The sequence below is a fragment of the Leptonychotes weddellii genome, chromosome 1 (assembly GCF_054177405.1).
Source record: "Leptonychotes weddellii isolate Sample4059 chromosome 1, ASM5417740v2, whole genome shotgun sequence".
NCBI classification, from domain to species: Eukaryota; Metazoa; Chordata; class Mammalia; order Carnivora; family Phocidae; genus Leptonychotes; species Leptonychotes weddellii.
In genome coordinates, this window is record NC_138369.1 from 163,863,767 (window position 1) to 163,883,936 (window position 20,170).

Sequence of the window (20,170 nt, forward strand, 5' to 3'; positions counted from 1 at the left end):
TCAACTCCTTTCAGGAGTGGTTACTGAGAATAGAATCTAGTTTCTAGTCACTGTATGGCTGTACACAGAAAATAATTAATAGAAGCTGGTTTCAATTCCATACTGTATTAGTTAGGATTTCTAGATTATGCTGCAATAACTAATGCTCCCCAAGTCTCAGGTGATTACCATAATAAAGGTTTATTTTTCACAGACCCAATATTCTTTTGTGAGTCATATGTGACTTTATTCCTTGTCGCCTTCACTGGGACCCAAGGGGACCAAGCAGCTTCTACTGGGAACACAACCCATCATCTAGTAACGGGGACAAATAAACATAGTAAGTCAGGTCCTGGCTCTTAAAAATTCTGCTAAAATTTCATGAATCATAGCTATTCACATAGGGATGTGTGGTCTTCTTGAAAGGAGAGGAACCTCAGGGAGGGGCACTTGATTATTTGTCAAACATTAATACACTTTATTTTACATACAGCAAAATTATCTTCCATTGTTTTAGTAGATGCCTGGACTACTCAAATTTCCCTTCCATGCAAAAGGATACCAGATGTTCAAACAGAGAGAGGTATCAATGTAAATTCTGCATCCTTTAACACACACACACGCACACACACACACACACAAAGTATTTGTGTCCTATAACATGTATGTGTGTGCACATTCTTGTTGTAACATGTTATCTATTATTTCGTGAACTAAAATTTAAAAATATTATTCATACTAAAGTTTTTTTCACCAGACATTCTGCTTATTGAGGTTTTCTTCTATCTGTGTTTGATAAACAATTTTATAAGCAAGGGTATTTATCCCATCTTCATTCACTTTAACCATTTGGTTTGTTTTTCTTGATAAACATATTATTCTTGCACACATCAGTAATGTTTTTTTCTGATTAATATATTTAATTGTTTTCAAGTTATGATTGTAAATGAAAGCTTTACTCCCTCTGTTAAGTCTAGCATACTCGTATTTTAGCATGTGTTGTGTATTGTTTATCCTTCTTTGAATTTGTTCTGACTTTTTAGAATAATTTAAATTTTGGAGTCCATTCTTTTTCAGTGGACAGTTTGTTTCTTTGTTTGTTTGAGAGAGTTGAGGGAGGACAGACAGAGGGAGAGGGAAAGAGAGAATCTTAAGCAGGCTCCACCCAGCGCAGAGCCTAAGGCAGGGCTCAATCTCACAACCCTGAGATCATGATCTGAACTGAATTCAAAACTCAGTTGCTCAATGGACTGAGCCACCCAGGAGCCCATTCAGTGGAGATTTTTAACATTTAGTTTATTAAATAATGTGATAAACATTCAATTGGACATATCTGTATCATAAAATACCATGTGCAAAATAGCATTATCTTTTATATTTTCTTCATGTAACCATAATTTAATTTGTTTATTTTGTATGCATAGTTACGCAGTGTGTTAATTAAATAGTTTTCAAGCAAAACTTTTCTTCTCAGTTTGCAAGACATAGGTGCATGAAGAAATACACACTAACTTTTTAAAAATTAGACATTATTCTGGTTAGAAAGTAATAAATCATTTGTTCAATTTGGCAAAGTACACCTAAATTATCTCTGTGAAACACTTTATCTTTATTTTTTAAAAATGAATCTTCTTAGAATTATTGTTTTGTGCCAAGAATTTACAGTTTTATCGTAATTCATGCCATCATCATTAACTTCCTGACAAAAGAATACAGTTAGCTTATTTTGCATGTTTTTGTTGAATGATACAGTGAACATTATAATTTACACATATCATGTATCATGCTCTTTATCTTTCTTGCCTTCCCCACTTCCCTCTTTCTGGGCAGTTTTTTGCACATTTATGTGCGTAATTAGAATTGAGAAGTCCTCATAAATGGATCAGGGAGATTCAGCTTAATTTAAACAAGCATCTTTTATTCTATATTTTGTAACCCTTGCTGGAATCTGAAGACTACTTAGGTCCAAAGTTCATATTATATTCAATATATGAATGTCCTTGGCCAGTATCTTTTTCACATTATATTCAATATGTGAATGTCCATTGACCAATATCTTTTCTATCGTAATTAGAATTGAGAAGTCCTCATAAATGGATCAGGGAGATTCAGCTTAATTTAAACAAGCATCTGTTATTCTATATTTTTTTTTTAAAGATTATTTATTTATTTATTTGAGACAGAGAACGAGAGAGAGAGAGCACATGAGAGGGGGGAGGGTCAGAGGGAGAAGCAGACTCCCTGCCGAGCAGGGAGCCCGATGCGGGACTCGATCCCGGGACTCCAGGATCATGACCTGAGCCGAAGGCAGTCGCCCAACCGACTGAGCCACCCAGGCGCCCTGTTATTCTATATTTTGTAACCCTTGCTGGAATCTGAAGACTACTTAGGTCCAAAGTTCATATTATATTCAATATATGAATGTCCTTGGCCAGTATCTTTTTCACATTATATTCAATATGTGAATGTCCATTGACCAATATCTTTTTTATAGAAATAAGAACCATAGAATTCTATACTCAAAGAGTGCCAGAATAACATATTTTGCATGTCTCACCATCTCTTCTTTATGAGAGCTCTACAAAAGAAGTCCACAATCATAACTTCTAAAAATCTTTTCCCTGGGTTAAGTATCTTTATTTTCCTATTTTTTCCCCCATGTGCTAGTGTCAGATCTATCACTATCTTGGTTTATATCCTGTTTTCTGATTCCTTCCTTCTTTCCTTCCTTCCTTCTTTCTAGATTGCCTTATTAGTTCTAACATCATACAATTAGCTTCTATTTTTCACCAGACATTCTGCTTATTGAGCTTTTCTTCTATAGTTGGATTAACCCCATAGGTGGTTTCTCATTGTTCTCAACTTAATTTTCAAATATTCTATTCCTTGGTGTTATATTTCAGCTTTTATGTCTTTACCTTTTTTTTTGTAAATTTTGAATGTCCATTTCATCAACCCCATAGGTGGTTCCTCATTGTTCTCAACTTAATTTACAAATAGTCTATTCCTTGGTGTTATATTTCAGCTTTTATGTCTTTATCTATTTTTTTTGTAAATTTTGAATGTCCATTTCATCAACCCCATAGGTGGTTTCTCATTGTTCTCAACTTAATTTTCAAATATTCTATTCCTTGGTGTTATATTTCAGCTTTTATTTCTTTACCTATTTTTTTGTATATTTTGAATGTCCATTTCATATTCAGTTAGTTTTTCAAGATGTTAGTTCTCCCTCATAGCTATAGATTAGCTGTGTATTTGATGAAGATTTCTTTACTGAAAATATATGTTACACCTCAGAGGATCAAGTACATGGGCTCGTGGCAGGACATTTGAGGTCCCCCCAAAATTAACATTGACAAATCAACACAGGAAATCCACTTGTTTAATTAGCTACAAATCCACCTAAATGTACTATCATCCAGCCAGTTTTTCTCTACTTTGTATACAATCAAATGACAAACCCCTTGTCATATACTTTTCTGGAATCAAGATAAACTGCTTTTAAGACACTCTCATGATCTAAAATCTGTCTAACTTAGGAAATATAAAAAATAAGTTTTGCCGTGTATGATTCCTTCTTAAGCCCATACCCTTTTGTGCCCTAATTGCTTACAAGATATTTTAATAAGCCCATTTTGGAAATTGTCCAGGCAATTTCTTATTATTGACTGTTTTATTCCCCATTTCCTTATTTTAGAAAAGAGGTAGATTTTTGTATCTTTTTTTTTTTTAAGATTTTATTTATTTATTTGAGAGAGAGAGACACAGCGAGAGAGGGAACACAAGCAGGGGGAGTGGGAGAGGGAGAAGCAGGCTCCCCGCTGAGCAGGGAGCCCGATGCGGGACTCGATCCAGGGACTCCAGGATCATGACCTGAGCCGAAGGCAGTCGCTTAACCAACTGAGCCACCCAGGCGCCCAGATTTTTGTATCTTCTTAAAAAGTTCTTAAAAAATATTACAGAGAGGGACGCCTGGGTGGCTCAGTCAGTTAAACGTCTGCCTTCGGCTCAGGTCATGATCCCAGGGTCCTGGGATCGAGCCCCACGTCCGGCTCCTCGCTCAGCAGGGAGCCTGCTTCTCCCTCTGCTTCTGTCTGCTACTCCACCTGCTTGTGCTTACTCTCTCTCTCTCTGTCAAGTGAATAAATAAAATCTTAAAAAAAAATGTTTTAAAAAAATATTACAGAAAGCTTTGGTGATCATATTTGCAACTTACAGAATGGTTTGTAATCTTCCTGGTACTAAATAATTGAATGAAGTTAAAATAGCTAGGCGTTCTTCTAATATCAATTAACATTATTTTAAAAATGTAAAGTTTACAAAACCTTGTCATACATGTATTTTCACAATAACAAGATTTTATTTCTACATGAAAAAGCAGTGATCTGAGGTTAAAAAGGCTAGTGACCTTCCTAAGGTACAGCAATAATAAGAGATAAACTGAAATATGTGTTTATTTGATTTAATATTAAAATTTACTTTTTAATTTATTTCTTTAAAAAAATTAGTACATGTGCTTTTTAGGACATGAAACAAACAAACAAGAAACAGAAAAAGAAAAAGAGCCACCCATATTCACAACACACAAACATTAATGAGTTTAAATATGTTGATCCCTTCTTAATCATGAATATTATATCTCCTTTGGAGGTGTTTAACCTCAATGACTAGACCAAAAGAAAACTTAGGATTCAAGTAGTTCCCAGTTTCTATTTACTCATTAACCTTGAACCACCTTTCAGGAAGTAGGGTATGACTGCCTTATCTTATTCTTCAGCTCTCACTTCCAGATGTTGGCCTTTCCCAAACTACTTTTTTCAGTCTGAGCCAATCTTTACTTAAAAAATTAGTTATTCTTACTCTATTTTTAATTTTTTATGTTAATTTGCTTGCTTGTCAGAATTAAATTATTGGATCTTTGCCCTTCAGAACCCACGTTCCATTTTAAAAGCTCTCGGGTTAAAAATATATACATTTATGAATATTTAGTGTTCTTTTAAAATTTTACTTAATGCAATTATATTACTAAAATAGTCATAGCCATTTCCACCATCAATTCCAGAGCCAAAATCTACTCTTAATCTACTCTCTCAATTATTTCTCAAATGCTGTCATCTATTCACATCTATCTATCCATCCATCTATCTATTATTTAATCTTGGGAAATGATTATCGACAAATGAGTCATACAATTGAAGAATAGGATGTCTTTACTACCCTAGGAAAAGAAACTAACATGAAAACCAACTCACTGAGCCAAAGTATTGTACAGATATTTAAACTGAAAACTATTAAAATCCATTAAAATTCACTTTTCTCCTTGTAAATATAGTGCATGGTGATAACCTACGTTTCAATGTTGCTTAAGAAAAGTAGCATTCTTGGAGATGTGGCAGGGGAAGTTATTTTAAAAGTAATAAGGAAAGGCGTAAACTTTATTTTAAGTAGATTTTTTGTTATTAACCTCCAGAATAGGAAACACAAACTACTATATTTAACATTACTATTATTTAATATTAAAATGTATATTCTGCAATTTGTCCCTTCCTAGAAAATGATGCTTATTCATTTCTATTTGCTTTTACATAAAAATAATGGTTACTCTTAATTTCTGTTGTACTGTCGTCCACTTTTATGAATCCAACACAGTACCATATGAAAAGTAGATTCAATATTCACTAAATGAGCAAGTGACTTGACTTTAATATTACTTTTATAAAGGCAGAGTTCGGTCTAGGACAAAAGCAAATAACATTACATTTTGATTGAATTTAATCATAAGAACTATAATATATGAATAAAAACACAGTTTAAAATAATTGCTGTTTTAGTATGCTTTGCAAGTAAGTCCTAAAGGATTCCTTAAAATAGACTAAGAAGTGGCTTTTGAATATGTTAGAATTTGGTTAGTACAGAGTTCCTTCTAAATAGTATAACCAGTTCGTATCTTTTGAAAGGCAAACCACAAGATCTGACCATTAGCCTTGATATAATAAGCATAGAGAAAATTGATTGCATGTTTAGCCCTATATTGGAAGTGGTGGTTTATTTTACATATATACATAGTATTTTACATATTTTTACCCACATCCATTTGTTTATTTGCTGTAACCAAACATTATCTCACATTTTATAAACATTTTTAGATAGGTTTATGTGTTTTTGTCTTTTTTTCACAAAAATATTTTTAGTTTTTATTCACAGATTTTCTAGGATTAATACGTAGTATATTCTTAAGAACTTAGTATTTGAATTAAAACTATTTATTAATGCTTCCTCTAATCTCAATGTACTATAACAGATATGTCCCCCTATTTCTCCTTTGTTTTGTTGTTTGCTCTTTCATCTTTTGCCAAAGTATTTCATTTCTACATTTTTGTCAACTTTTATCTTGCTTGCTTTACAATCCTCTTTGATATACAGGAATATATCCTCCTCCATGCCTCTTCTCCTTGCCAATTTTTACTAAGATTCTAAATATTATGAGCATTCCATTCATGGTGATCATCTTACCAAAATCATTGTACCATGAAGTTCTCATCTCTTCTACTTAGTGTCAAATTTAGTTCATCATTTTGAGTTCCATATTTCTCCACAAACTTACTAAGGTAGTAAGGTATATAGGTTTATTTTTAACTTTTGAGTTGTACTTTCTTCACCTTGTTTAGCAATTCACCAAATTAATTTATAAGCCATGTATTTACATGTTACCTTTTGAAACTTTATACAGATGTTTTAGTGAATTATTTAATATATCATAGTATCCCAGTTAGCAGCTGTTATGAATATTACTGCTTACTTTCTACTGATTTACTACTGAAAAAAAAATGCCCATCTGACCACATCCTTAATTTTATATTTCTACTTTTAAAGTATAATTTATGTCTGTTAATTTCCTTTTCATCTGTCAAAAATCAAGCAGGAATACATTTTCTATTTAAAGTACACAAGTGGATTAATGTCTATAGCTTCGAAATTTTTTAACCTATGCATATTTCCAAATTATTGAAGACACAGAGAATTTTAAAAACAGCTTGGATAGTAGCTGAATGTCATTAGAGTTCATTAAATTTCACCAAATGGTATGCTATTACATGTTGAACGATTTAAATTTAGAAAGAAAGTTGATTACAGTAATGGAATACAGGGATATGCCAGGTATGTTTTGCTTTCCAACTTTTATAGATGTTCACATTAGCCACAATAAGGCATTGTCATCATGATCCAAGGGCATAATGGAAATCAGTTTCTGACAGAGCATATATTGTCCTTGAAAACTGTACTGACGAAATGAGGGGTCCAAGAATACTTCAAATAGTAAAGAATAGATCAATGATACTTCTACAGGTTTAGGAATGATGAAAACTATTACAGTTTTAATATTATTTGTTTAAAATATTTCTTACCCCTATATCCAAGTAATATATTTTAAATATTTATAAATATGTATATATAATATACCACATATTATATATCTCAAAATATATGAGCATAATTTGGATAAATACAAGTAACTCATTGAAGAGATGTTGAATATCTTTTTTCTTAAAAAATAAATAAGTTGAATTTATGATTCTGATTAGCTGCTATATGTTTGCCTGGGCCTTTTATGCAGAAAGTGAGTGAAATTGATCAAACAAGTATACGCTAAACGTATTAATAGCCTGACTTTTATTTATTTATTCTTGTTTGTTCACTATCATATTTGTCTACTATTCAAATTCTCTATTTAATTATAGTCATAGAAAAATTGCATTAATTTTGTACAAACTCTGCCTGAGTAAAACACATCTTCTCTCAGTTCTAAAAAGATATTCATTAAATGCACAACTTTCAATTCGCACTTAGGCTGGACATGATTATTTTTTCAAGTCTACTTGTAGCAGGAAGTTGAAAGACCAATAATGTACTTGTTTTAAAAAAAAAATTGAATATCACTCTTCTCCATTCAACTTTGCATGGTCATTATCCTTTTCTTACTCTACCAATAATAGCTTCTTATCTTTTTTTTTTTTTACAGACAATGAGTCCTTCACAGTCTTATACTGAATGTAATAATATCATGATACTTTTATGTTAACTTTATTGTAAATTGAAAAATTCTGAACCTAGCCTAAAGTGATTGTAATCGCCTTGAATAAAAGACATTCCAAAAGGCTGTTCCAGAAACACAATAGCAGTGGGGAAATGGAGAAAATTGACTCTAATGTAATGACGATTGATCATGTCTTTTCACTCTAAATTAGTGGTCATGGATGTTTCAAGGATATGTATTTGGTGAAAAATTTTGAAATAAACATAAGAATACTCGGTTTTCTAACCCTGAAGGCAACTCTCTTCTTTTACACCTCAGTCATGTAAGAGTTAATTCTGTATCCTACAAGGATGTAATAGCTAAGTTAGTCTGGAAAGTGGCAAAGGTAACCTGGACTCAAAGTAACACTTCTGTTGTCAAGGGTTACTGATGGGGGAAGGGAAGTGGCTGGAAGGGGAAGGAGTTATGGAAATGAAGAAGAATTGTAGCACACACTACATAAATTCAAATGCTATACATATATTTGGAATGGGATTTCCATTCTGCTGTATTTTTGCCTTTTGCGTTTTCATTTATTTAGTTTACACATGGATGATGAATTTATGAGTTGGTTTTTGCTGACCTTATTCAGTGTATCATTGTCTAACAGCATTCAGCTGTAAATTATAGACATAATAATTTTGTAATTAAATTTACATTACTATTTACATCTCAAACACAATAAAATCATGCTATTTCCTAAGCTGTAATATCAGCAAATATCTTCTATGGAACTTCGTGGAGAGTCTGTGTCATTTCAGTTTACATGAGAATTTCTCTTTTCCTCCACAAAATTAAAGGTCAAGGGAAAGCCATGCTTAAGGGCTTTAAGTTCACATGTAAGGATTGCATAATATTCTCACTTTTAAGATAGATACATTTAATGATGATGTACTGAAGTGTTTTTGCTCAATGTTACAATACTTCAAATCACCAGTCATCATACGCCTGCCTCACTTTAAATCTCCTTGTTGCGCCAATTTGCATTACTGTTGGGTTTGCTAAACTAGGAACTAAAAAGAAAATGTGGCAATTAATAGTAAATGCTTGAAATCTTGTGACGTTAGCAACATCTTTACGCTCATTTAAATTTCTGTTACCAGTATTCACAAATAAAATATTTCTGAATTTATTTTGCAAAATAAAAATGATGTCCATGGCATTGACGCATTTTCAGTATCATTTAAAATATATGCCCCATGTTCTATAATCAGCACATTCATATATTAGCTTCTACCATTTTAACCTACTCATTTAATTTGGAGTAGCAGTGCATTTTCAAGAATAAAATTAAGTGTTATTCTACATAAGTGAAGTGCAGTAGTATTTGACTATATACACAGTTCCTGGATTTATATCCAAATAACGCATAATAGAGAGCAGAAAAGAGGCTTTTTCTGCCAAAAGTATCTGAATTTTCTTCAGAAACTGTTCTTTTAAAATGCTTTGTATTTTCAAAGCCACTCTACAGAGGCAATTAAAAGCAAAAATAAAATGATAGATCACATGACAGGAGTTTAAATGTGAGGGTTTTTTCCTCGGTTAAACATCGCAGCAGGCATTACAATACCAGAGGTAACGAATCAATTAAATCCATTTTCCCCTCCGCGCCTCCAAAGCTGCGTGCGTAGTGTTGCCGTGTAGTTTGGAGCGGGAGCAGTAGGACCCAGGGGCCTCCGCAGCCACCAATAGAAGCGCACACTTGGACCTATTTGCATGCAATGCCGTCTGCTCTGCGCATTAATAGTAATACAGATAACGGGTTTCAAAGAATTCTCTACTGAAGAAGGATTGGATTTTTCCAGGGTGCTGATACTGAGGAGAAACCCGACTTTACACTCTCCCCAATTTCCCCACGCTTAGGTTTAAAAGTCCCATACAGCTTTGGCTTGCTTTCAACTCGGGGAGGTCTCCGTGCACAGCAAAGTTGGAGGGCTGCGCCGGCACCACAGAACCGCTAGATTTCTGAAAACAGTCTTGTCGAAGGGTAAGTCTCCCAAATGATTGCAAAGGAAGTGACAGCCGGCTTTAGACCTGTCAAAAGGGACCACGCTTGGTTTTACATCGGTGGTTGCTGGAGTGCAGAATGGGTGCGGACAGGACTCTGCAGTTTGTCCAGAAATTGTGACTGGGGTATTTGGGGATAGAATCAAAAACCTTCAGGCTAAATCGGAAATTGCAGCCGTACGCTCGGGAGGGATTCAACAAGTTTCCCTGCAGGGATGCGATGGGTTTTTGGCTTTTGTTTTTGTTTTGTTTTGTTTCCTTGCAAGTTGTTCGGAGTGTCCGTTCCGGGTGGGGTGCTCCTGCTTCACAAAGAAGTTTCGGGATTTGTGTCTGTTGTGTGTGGCTGGGTTAACCCTTGTGTGAAGAGATTCTATGCCGCATTTGGGCTTCCTGGGGACACACGGGAGAACTGCTTCTAAGGATGCTCTGAGCATCAGGGGCCTGCTGGGGCTCGTGCTGGGCAACTTCCCCGCGTAATCTCGGGGTCTCTGACCGTACCGTGGTTATGAATTGGACAGAGGCTCAGAAACCCGCAGCTCCGAGGCCATTTGAGCTTCCAAACTTTGAAAACGTTCTCTAACAAGGAGGATGAGAACGGGTGCTTTGAAAATATGCATTACTAGATGAATTTTGATGAACTCTTAGTGATACGTAGGCAGTGAAGTCTTTCAGGACCTGCGTTTCCAACCTGGAGCTTTTGCCTGGACGTGTAGTGCTGATGTGGAACGGTGGGGGTTTAAAGCTAAAACGGGGGGGGGGACTTTATCTGAGGGAGAGAGGAAGAGGGAGAGAAAACAGATGAATGAACAAGGTGCGTCCCATTTTTCACACACAAAAACCACACGCGTGGGACGTGCCAGGAAGCGCTCCAGTTGGTGGCGTTTAGCTGGAAAACGTTTTGCAGGAGCCTCTGCATTATTGATGAAGCGCTGTGCCCTTCTGGGGGCCCTTCTCGCTCCTTCACCCTGACCCCTCTTCCCTTCAGCGCTCCTCCTGCCTGGGGCTCGGGGTTGGCGCGGGTGCACCCGCTCGCGCGGCTCAGACCCGCAGCGCTGCGGACACAATGGGGAGAGGCTGACAGTGCCCTGCGCGCGGGCGGAGCGGGGAGCTCGGCGTGGCAATCCGGCTGTCGCAACCCCTGCTGTTGCTCGGCGGGGGCTGCAGCGCTGCGGTGGGTGGCTGCTTGCGCCAGGCGACCACGCGCCCCGACATCCCGAGGGCCCCGCGCAGGAAGGGCCGCAGAGGTCCTGGGTTATCCATTTAGGGGCCACTGTGCTGCGGGGCAGACCGGTGGGGCGGGGAGATGGCATGCGGAGGCATCCCATTCCGGTCTTTGGTTCAGAGCTGCGACTGCTACCTGAAAATCCCTGGGGTGCACCCCAAACATCCTAGAGAACCTGCACTCCCGAGGGGAAGGAGACGAAGAGGAAAGAAGGGAAACGTTGATGAGCCTTCAAGAGAAGGGCAGCGAGTGATTTGGGGCAGTTCTGGTCATCTAGCCAGGCTTTTCTTGGCTCTTTTAAGTGGGCTGCTTTAGATGCGGCTTTGAAATAGGCTTCCGTGGCCTCTCTCTGGCTCCGAAGGGGCAGGCTTCCAGACCCAGGAGGTCACTGGAGACTCCTTCTATAGATGAAGGAAGGAGACTGCAGGGCAGGGGCCTTCATTTCGCAGTGTCATTTAACCCTGACCTCAGCACCTCCCACCCTTTCACGCCCTCACCAGGGAGTGCCCTGACCTTGCAAACTCCTCTGGGTCATCTGCCCTGTTTCTTTTTAAGTGATTTTATCAGGCTGGATGTTTCAAAGGCCCGTTAAGAAATGGTTTGTGTATTTCAAGTAGTGATGGGAGATTGTTTAATTTGGAGGTGGATCCTCAACCCCCCCTGAGCATTTGGAGGAAGGCGCAGAGATGAAGGACTCTATAGAATGGCCCACCTGGGGGGTTGGTTGCTTGAAGGGGAACTTTCAGAGGAAATATCTCTCTTTGAGCACATGGGGGGAGACAATATCATTGCATTCTTTCCTCACTTTCCATTTGTCCCCTTCATTATCGTTGTTTGGGAACTAGGATGTAATGCTAAATAGAAAATATTTTGAGAATCCATCTGTTTATTAGGAGGCCAGCTAGAAGTGTGGTAGCCAGGCTTTCAGGCCCAAACTTGGATGCTCCTCAGACCTATTATTTTGGGAGATTCAGTTTGCTACTGCAAAACCTGCCTCTCTTCTGTATCTTTTGAAAGCTTTTTGAAAGGCATGCAATGTGGCATGTTGATTTCATTAATGGGGTTTATTAAAGGGTTAGTGGGTGTTCCATCAAGCCCTCCCTTTCGTCCCCCAAAAGGAAAAAAAAAAAAAAACACATAAAAAACCTCAGCAGCATCTAAGAACAAACACCCAGTAGGTAAGAGGACTTTTTGTGTGTGTCTTAGGAATCTATCTTCCTCCCACGGGGGGGGGGGAGGGTAAAGCTGAGGAGTATGTAAGGGTATGTAAGGGTAAGGAGTGGGGGCATTCACCTCATATGGTTACCACAGATTTTGGACTTCCTTTAACCCTTCTCCACATATCTTCCTGCATGCATCTTCCAATTTAGCCCTGTATGATCTGCAGAACGGAAATAGATGACACAGCTGCAGATCCCTGATGAAAGCTGGCTTCAGAAAAGAGCTGATAATCACAGGTTTGGGGGATTTTTCCACATACTTCCTTTTACTTCCCTTTCCTTCCCTTCCCCTGCCCTTGAACCAGTGTTAGCATCTTCTGGGCTATATCCTGCAGAGGATTAGTGATTTCCAGTGGCATAGCGCTGTGCTGAGTGTGGGAGGAGGGCAGAGACTCAACAGCTGCCCAGGGAGTCCTAGAGGTTTAAAGCTGACTTTCTCTTTCTCTATACTGCACAGAATAGAGAAAAATATCCGAATATCTCCCCAAAGAGAATTATATTGGCCTGTATAACTGTCTTTATTTTACTGCATAATGGAATCAATTCAGATGCAAAATAACATTGGTTAGAAATGAAAGGGAAGCCATACACTTGCTTGCAGTATTTGGAAACTAATGTTGTACTCAGCTGTGAGATCTCACCTTTTGGCATCCATCTATACTTGATATATTAGGAGCTATTTTTATTTATGCAAAATTTACTGTGTTACTTTCATTATGAGGCTGAGCAACTCAAGACACTGCTAAGATGTGAATTTTAAAAGAAAAAAAAAAAACAAAAACAGGGCAGCAAAGCAAGTCCCTGGCAGCTTGATGAATGAGTGGGTGCAATGCACCATTTGAAATGTAACTTGAGGTAAGGTTCCATCCAATCCACTAGAGAATGAGTTCCTCCTTATTGCCTGGAAAACTCAATTGAATTTCCTTTCTCTCTCCCCCTCTCCTTTCCTCTCTCTCTCTGATCTCTGAGATCAGAAATATAACCATAATAACATACAAGAGGCTAGACTTATAACCTGGTCACATAATAATTTATCTCTCTAAACTTGCTGTTGAAGTGAGTGAGCAATACTACTGTTAATGTATCCTTGGTTATATCTAAAATATATTAGTGGCATATGGACCAGCCAAACCTCCAATGTTATAGGAAATAGGGGTGCTAGAAAAGTAACTGACTTACCCAAAGCCATATAGGAGAAAATTGTAGACACAGTGTTAGCATCTTACCTGCAATAGATATTTCATTCAAATTTTCATATCACCCTTTTGAGGTAAGACTTTTACTAGATTTTTTTTTTTAAAGATTTTATTTATTTATTTGAGAGAGAGAGAGAACATGAGGGGGGGAGGGTCAGAGGGAGAAGCAGACTTCCCGCCAAGCAGGGAGCCCGAAGTGGGACTCGATCCTGGCACTCCAGGATCATGACCTGAGCTGAAGGCAGTCCCTTAACCAACTGAGCCACCCAGGCACCCGACTTTTATTAGATTTTTAATATATGAAGAAACTGAAGCTCAGAGAGGTTAAGCAAAATATACACAGCCATTCATCAAATAGGGGAAGATCCACAATTGGAAACAAGTTCTTCCACATGACAGAGGACATGCTTTTCCCGTATATTATGGAATTATATTTTCCCCTCATATTTAAAAAAGAAGTTATATTATTTTTAAAATTTTGTTTCAGCACTCATAATTTTTTAATCTCCTAAATATCCTTTTCATGTCCAAACCCTTTTTGGCACCTCTCTCAGACCAGTCTTCCATAATCAGTGACTTTACAAGGATGTCAGAGCCAGAGAGAAACTTTTTTTTTTAAGAATTTTTTTTATTATTTATTCATTTGAGACAGAGAGATACAGAGTGAGAGAGAGAGAGCAGAAGTAGTGGGGAGAGGCAGAGGAAGAGGGAGGAAACTGACTCCCTGCTAAGCAGGGAGCCCGATGCAGGATGCGGGGCTTGATCCCAGGACCTAGAGATCATAACCGGAGCCGAAGGCAGACGCTTAACCATCTGAGCCACGCAGGCGCCCCGAGAGAAACTTCTTTAGTAAGAAAGCCTACCTCTAACCACTGCCCCAACTGTACCATCATCTTTGGAAGTTAGAGAAAAAGCATAAAAATTAGTGTCTTCATCATTTACTTTGAAATTTGCACAAATATGGCCAAGGAGTCTGGGAGAGTCCATTATGTCATTCTGAGACAGACGTTGGACACCTCCACCTTCACGTTTCCACACACATGGCTTCTTTGATCTGCAGGTTTCCCCACCTTTACTGAACCAAATCCTACTCATTTGTTTAGGGTGGTTCATGTTCCTCCTCCACCATGTAATCTCTGACTATTCCAACACTTATCTTTTTTATACAGCTCTTAAATTCCATTAAAATTACAATATTTGCCATTTAATTTGGTCTTTATTTGGAGTTAGGAGGAGTAAGCTAACATTTCTGGAGCATTCACTCTATATCATATCTTTTTACATAAATTATCTGTCAGATTCATTTTTCTATTTGTTCACTGTATTGACTGTTCATGCTCCTCAGTCACCCCAGATGGTGGGATGTATTTCTAGAGTTTCAATAATGAAATCCAAATTTGCTATCTCTAGTCCATATATTGCTCCTGATTGCCACACTTGTATTTCCAAAAATCTACTTGATATCTCCACCTGGAGATGTATTGCAAAAATTTGTGAGGAAAATATAGTAAAGGAAATTATTCAAAGCTACATGTTTCATTCCTTATGCCATACTTGCCCTTCTACTTGTTTTTCCAAGTCATAAGTAGTCCATCATGCATCCAGGCAAAATCACCTATGACATGTCCCTCTACCTCATCCACCTCATACGAGTAGTGGAAAAATATACATATGTATATTTATTGGTGCTTTTATTTTTCTTGAACCTAGCCCCTTTTCTCCACAGACAGCCGTTCCCCCAGTTCTCACTTTTACTTCCTGGGATCAGCCTTCTAAGCTAACAACTCACTTCCATTTTTACCCCACTTAAATCCACATGCATTATATCTGCAAGAGTCATTCATCTTTCTAGAGCACAACTGATGAAGTCCAAATTCCTTTCATGTCATTCAAGGTGCTCTATCATTTGGATTCCTGTCTTCAGTCTTCAGCTTTATTAGTTACTATAAAAATCTACTTGCATTTTCTCAAATACTGAGGAGATATCATTCCTTTCTGCTTTTGCTTGTTAGAACTTCAGCTCATAATGGTTCTCACTTTTCTTGATCCTTGGATCTTTGGAAACACAAAAACAGGTGTTACCCTTCTGTGAAGATCTTCATGTTAAGCAAATAGATTTAAATATGTCTCTTTCTAATCTTTTCTTAATAACATCTCTGAAATTCTGTTGCATTTATTTATTCATTTTTATCAAGAAACTGAATGTTGTTTTCCAAACTTTGGCCATTGAACCAAAGAAACCTCATAATCAAGAAAAATAATACTGAACTATCACCCACCACCCACCACCAGACTTAATACATTAAAATATGTGGGGATGGGACTCTGGAATCCACATTTTAACAAGCATTTCAGGTGTAACTAGGCACATGGAATTTATCACAACAGTTGCTCCCCAACTCAGCTAGGTCAATTTGGTGCTTAATTTGGCAGTTTGGGGGAAGAGCCATTAACATAGCTTTTTAGATCTCACTGAAGACTATGGGCATGTCTTCTTGATTACTGTGCTTTAACGAAACATTTGATCACAGAGTATAGTATGTCAAATCATGTGATATTACAAATCATTTGAAATTGCTTGATTATGTGGAATTTCATTAATTTCCTTTATTCAGATATCCCCAAATCCCACACAATGCTTGTAGCATTTACAGATTCCAAGCATATTTGTGAGAGCTACCATTCTATCTACCCTTCTCAACATTTAATATTGTCAATTTCTTAATTTTACCAATTGAATAGTTTTAATTTTTCTTTTCTGATTGTGTGTGCAGTGAACATCTTTTCACTGAGAATTCAGGTTTCCTCTACTATGAGTTGCTTAAAAATATATTTTACCTGTTTTTTGTTTTTTACTGAGCCATTTATCTTCTTCTTTTAGATTTATAGAAGTCCTTTATATATCCTATATCCAAACTCATTTTTGATACATGCACTGAAAATATTTTTTCCTAGGCTGCATCTTATCTTTTCTGTTTCTTTTTTTCTTTTCTTTTCTTTTTTTTTTTTGGTGTGTGTGTGTGTGTGTGTGTCTTGTTTTTTTAAAAAAGTATATTTTATTTCTTTAAAAGTAATAAAACTTTTCCATTATGTTTTCTCTCTTTTTATGTCTTGTTTTAGAAACCATTCCTTATGGTGAAGTCATAAAATATTCTCATATATTTATTTTAAGTTTTTAAATTTTGCTTTTTACATTCAGCTCTTTGATCTATCTAGAATTGATTTTAGTTTTCATGTGCTGAGAAATGTGGTTGTCACATATAAATGTTCCATATGTGGCTGGATTCCTTTTTTGCCTATAAGGCTACTTGGCGTCTGTTCTCATTTGAGACACATTTTTTTCTGGTCACTGTCTGCCAGGTTGGTACGTGGACCATTGTGTCACTGAACCATCGCCATGTTAATTAACCAGAGTAAAAACATTAATTAAGATTTCAACCCAAATAGGTTTATATTCAGTTAGAATTAAAGACCAGTGCTTTTTATGACAAACTGTATAATCTCTTTAAATGGTTTGTGAATCGTTCCTGCGTAATGAGTCCTCTAGCTATGCCTAGCATAATTTACTTCAGTTTTAGTTCTTTACGGAGAATATTAATGAATATCCCAAAGACACACTTTCCTTGTTTATAAGACTCTAGCGCAGTAGATCAAAGGCAGGCTCAGTACTCACTCGAAGAATGAAGCGTGATTGACCATTTGCCAGGTGAATTATATAAACCAGAGGAGGAACAATATTTCAGCACAACAGCCAACAGCTTCTGATGACTGCTTATCCCTTGAATAAGCACTCCAAAACATTAATACTATGGCAAAAAGTTTAGAGAGGAAATTATTGCAGTGCACTGTACATATTATATTACATTTTACCTTGGAATGAGGAACTGGGGGACTGTAAAACCACTTCACCTGCTTACATATGGTCATAGACAGTTTCTGTAAGAATTTGCTTTTTATTCTATAATGAACAACAAAATACCAAACAAACATGGTTAGTGCTAAGCCAAGTCTTGGATTATTTAAATATTGGGCATGAATTTAAAAGAGTTTAAGAATGGTCTGGTTTGGCAAATGGAAGAATCTTATATTTATAAGCTTCCCTGAAAAAAAGGAAAAAATTTAAAGAAAACTTCTGCACCAAATACAAATTACACCCAGCCCATTAATTCCAATTCTTTCCAATTAATATCTTTTGTCATAACTTGGATCAAGGAAAGGAACTATCTTTGGGAAAGAACAAACTCACAGAGTACCTTTTCTTATTCATTCCTTTTGTTGCCACTTTACTTGAGTTAAAGTCTGAATTCTTCAGCACACTGCCTTTCACACTCAGATTTGGGTGCATTCTAACTTCTTTCCATTTCTCTCACTTCTCCCCTAGGCGTAGTGTCTCTTTCAAGGTACCACACGCTTACCACCCCTCAACACGGCACTTTGTTTCTAAGTAATTGCCATTGCCTCTCTATCTTCTTAAAATATCCTTCTCCTTCTCTGTCTAGTGAGTTCATATTCATCCTTCAAGATCTAATTTGTTACCTCCTTTTTGAGGCATTTCCTAATTTTCCCCTAGGAAGCTCATCTCTCTTCTATTTGTGTTTTAGTAGAAGTTAGCACCTACCTATACTCCTCTTTTTCTTTTTAAAGATTTTATTTATTTATTAGAGAGAAAGAGAGGGTACACAAGTGGGGGAGGGTGGGTAGAGGGAGAGGGAGAAGCAGACTCCCTGCTGAGCAGGGAGCCTGCAGACACAGGGCTCCATCCTAGGACCCTGGGATCATGACCTGAGCCAAAGGCAGACGCTTAACTGACTGAGCCACCCAGGCACCCCTATGCTCCTCTTTATTACAAGCAGTGTTTATGTATCAGTTTTAATGACCAGAATGACTAACTGGGACAAAGATGATGAACAATTTCTCAGTGAACAATTTCTCCGTCTAAACCTGCTATTACAATATCATTGAGTATATTCCCTATGCTGTGCCTTTTAATCTTGAGACTAAATTTGGTTTAAATAGTTACATTTTACATAGTCAATAGCCACATCTAGCTCATGGCTAACATATTGGATTGAGCAGATATAGAATAGTCCATCATCTCAGAAACTTCAATTAAACAGTGTTGGAATGAATAAACTCACAATAAAATTTGGAACAAATGAATGAATGAATGAATGACAGAAATACTAATGGCCTTTGATTTTCAATGGACAGCTGCCACTGAGTTGGATTATAGAACACGATCATGTTGGTGAGGATAATTTCACAACTTCACAGATTTTAGCATTTCCTGGCAAGAAACACATGATCTCAGCCTAACCAAGAAGGTAATGACAATATGAAATACCAAAGAAACCAAAGGAAGGGGCGCCTGGGTGGCTCACTCAGAAGAAACCAAGGAGGGGAGGGGGTTAAAGCTATTCTTTGATGATTTCCTTACATATTCACCCAAAGCTTGTTTGCCTGAGATCGCAGTACAAGAATCATCATCTTTTAGACACAGGCATATGAGAAATAGGATTGAGCCAGTGGGAACAATTCCATCTCTTAGGATTTAGATTCCTTCACATGTGGAGGTAAATACACTCACTCTTTCTCAAAGATCAAATATAGTTTTATATTAATACCCATTAGGATGACTATTACAAAAAAATTAGAAAATACGAAGTGTTGGCAAGGATGTGGAAATATTGGAACTGTTGTGCACTGATATTGGAAATGTAAAATGGTGCAGCCACGAAGGAAAATGGTATGGTGGTTCCTCAAAAAGTTAAACAGAATTATCAGATGATCCAATAATTCTGCTTCTAGGTGTATGTCCTAAAAAATTGAAAGCAGAAACTGGGATAGATATTTTTGCTCCCATGTGTATAGAAGCACTATTCACAACTGCCGAAGGTAGAAACAACCAAAATGTCCATCAGTGGATAAATTGATAAACACGATGTTTTATATACCTACAATTAATTATTATTCAGCCTTAAAAAAGGAATGAAATTCTGATCCATGCTACAGCATGGATCAGCCTTGAAAAAATTATCTTACGTGACAAAAGTCACACAAAAAAGGTTAAATACTTTATGATTTCACTTATACACGATACCTAGAATAGTCACAGCATAGGGACATAAGTAGAATGGTGGTTATCAGGGCTGAGGGGAGCAGGGAATGGGGATTATTATTTAGTGAGTATAGACTTTCAGTTGAGGATGATGTAAAAGTTCTGGAAATGGATAGTAGTGATGGTTACACAACAATGTGAATATACTTAATGTCACTGAATGGTATACTTTAAAAAGGTTAAAATCATAAATTTTATGTTATACATAGTTTACCACATCAAAATTATTTTTTAAAGATTTTATTTATTTATTTCAGATAGAGCAAGAGTGTGTGTGTGTGAGAGAGAGAGAGAGAGAGAGAGAGAGCAAGTACAAGCAGGGGCAGAGGGAGAGGGAGAAGCAGGCTCCCCATA

General features: G+C 37.0%; 1 protein-coding gene across 1 annotated transcript in view; it reads left to right on the top strand.

Moving 5' to 3' along the window:
* Positions 1-9,837: 9,837 nt before the first annotated feature.
* ROBO1 (roundabout guidance receptor 1) overlaps positions 9,838-20,170 on the top strand; it is a 1,116,478-nt gene continuing 1,106,145 nt past the window's right edge. Inside the window, exon 1 of the mRNA XM_081798712.1 lies at positions 9,838-10,040. The gene's annotated coding sequence lies outside the window, so the exon portion shown is untranslated. The remainder of the gene's footprint in view (positions 10,041-20,170) is intronic.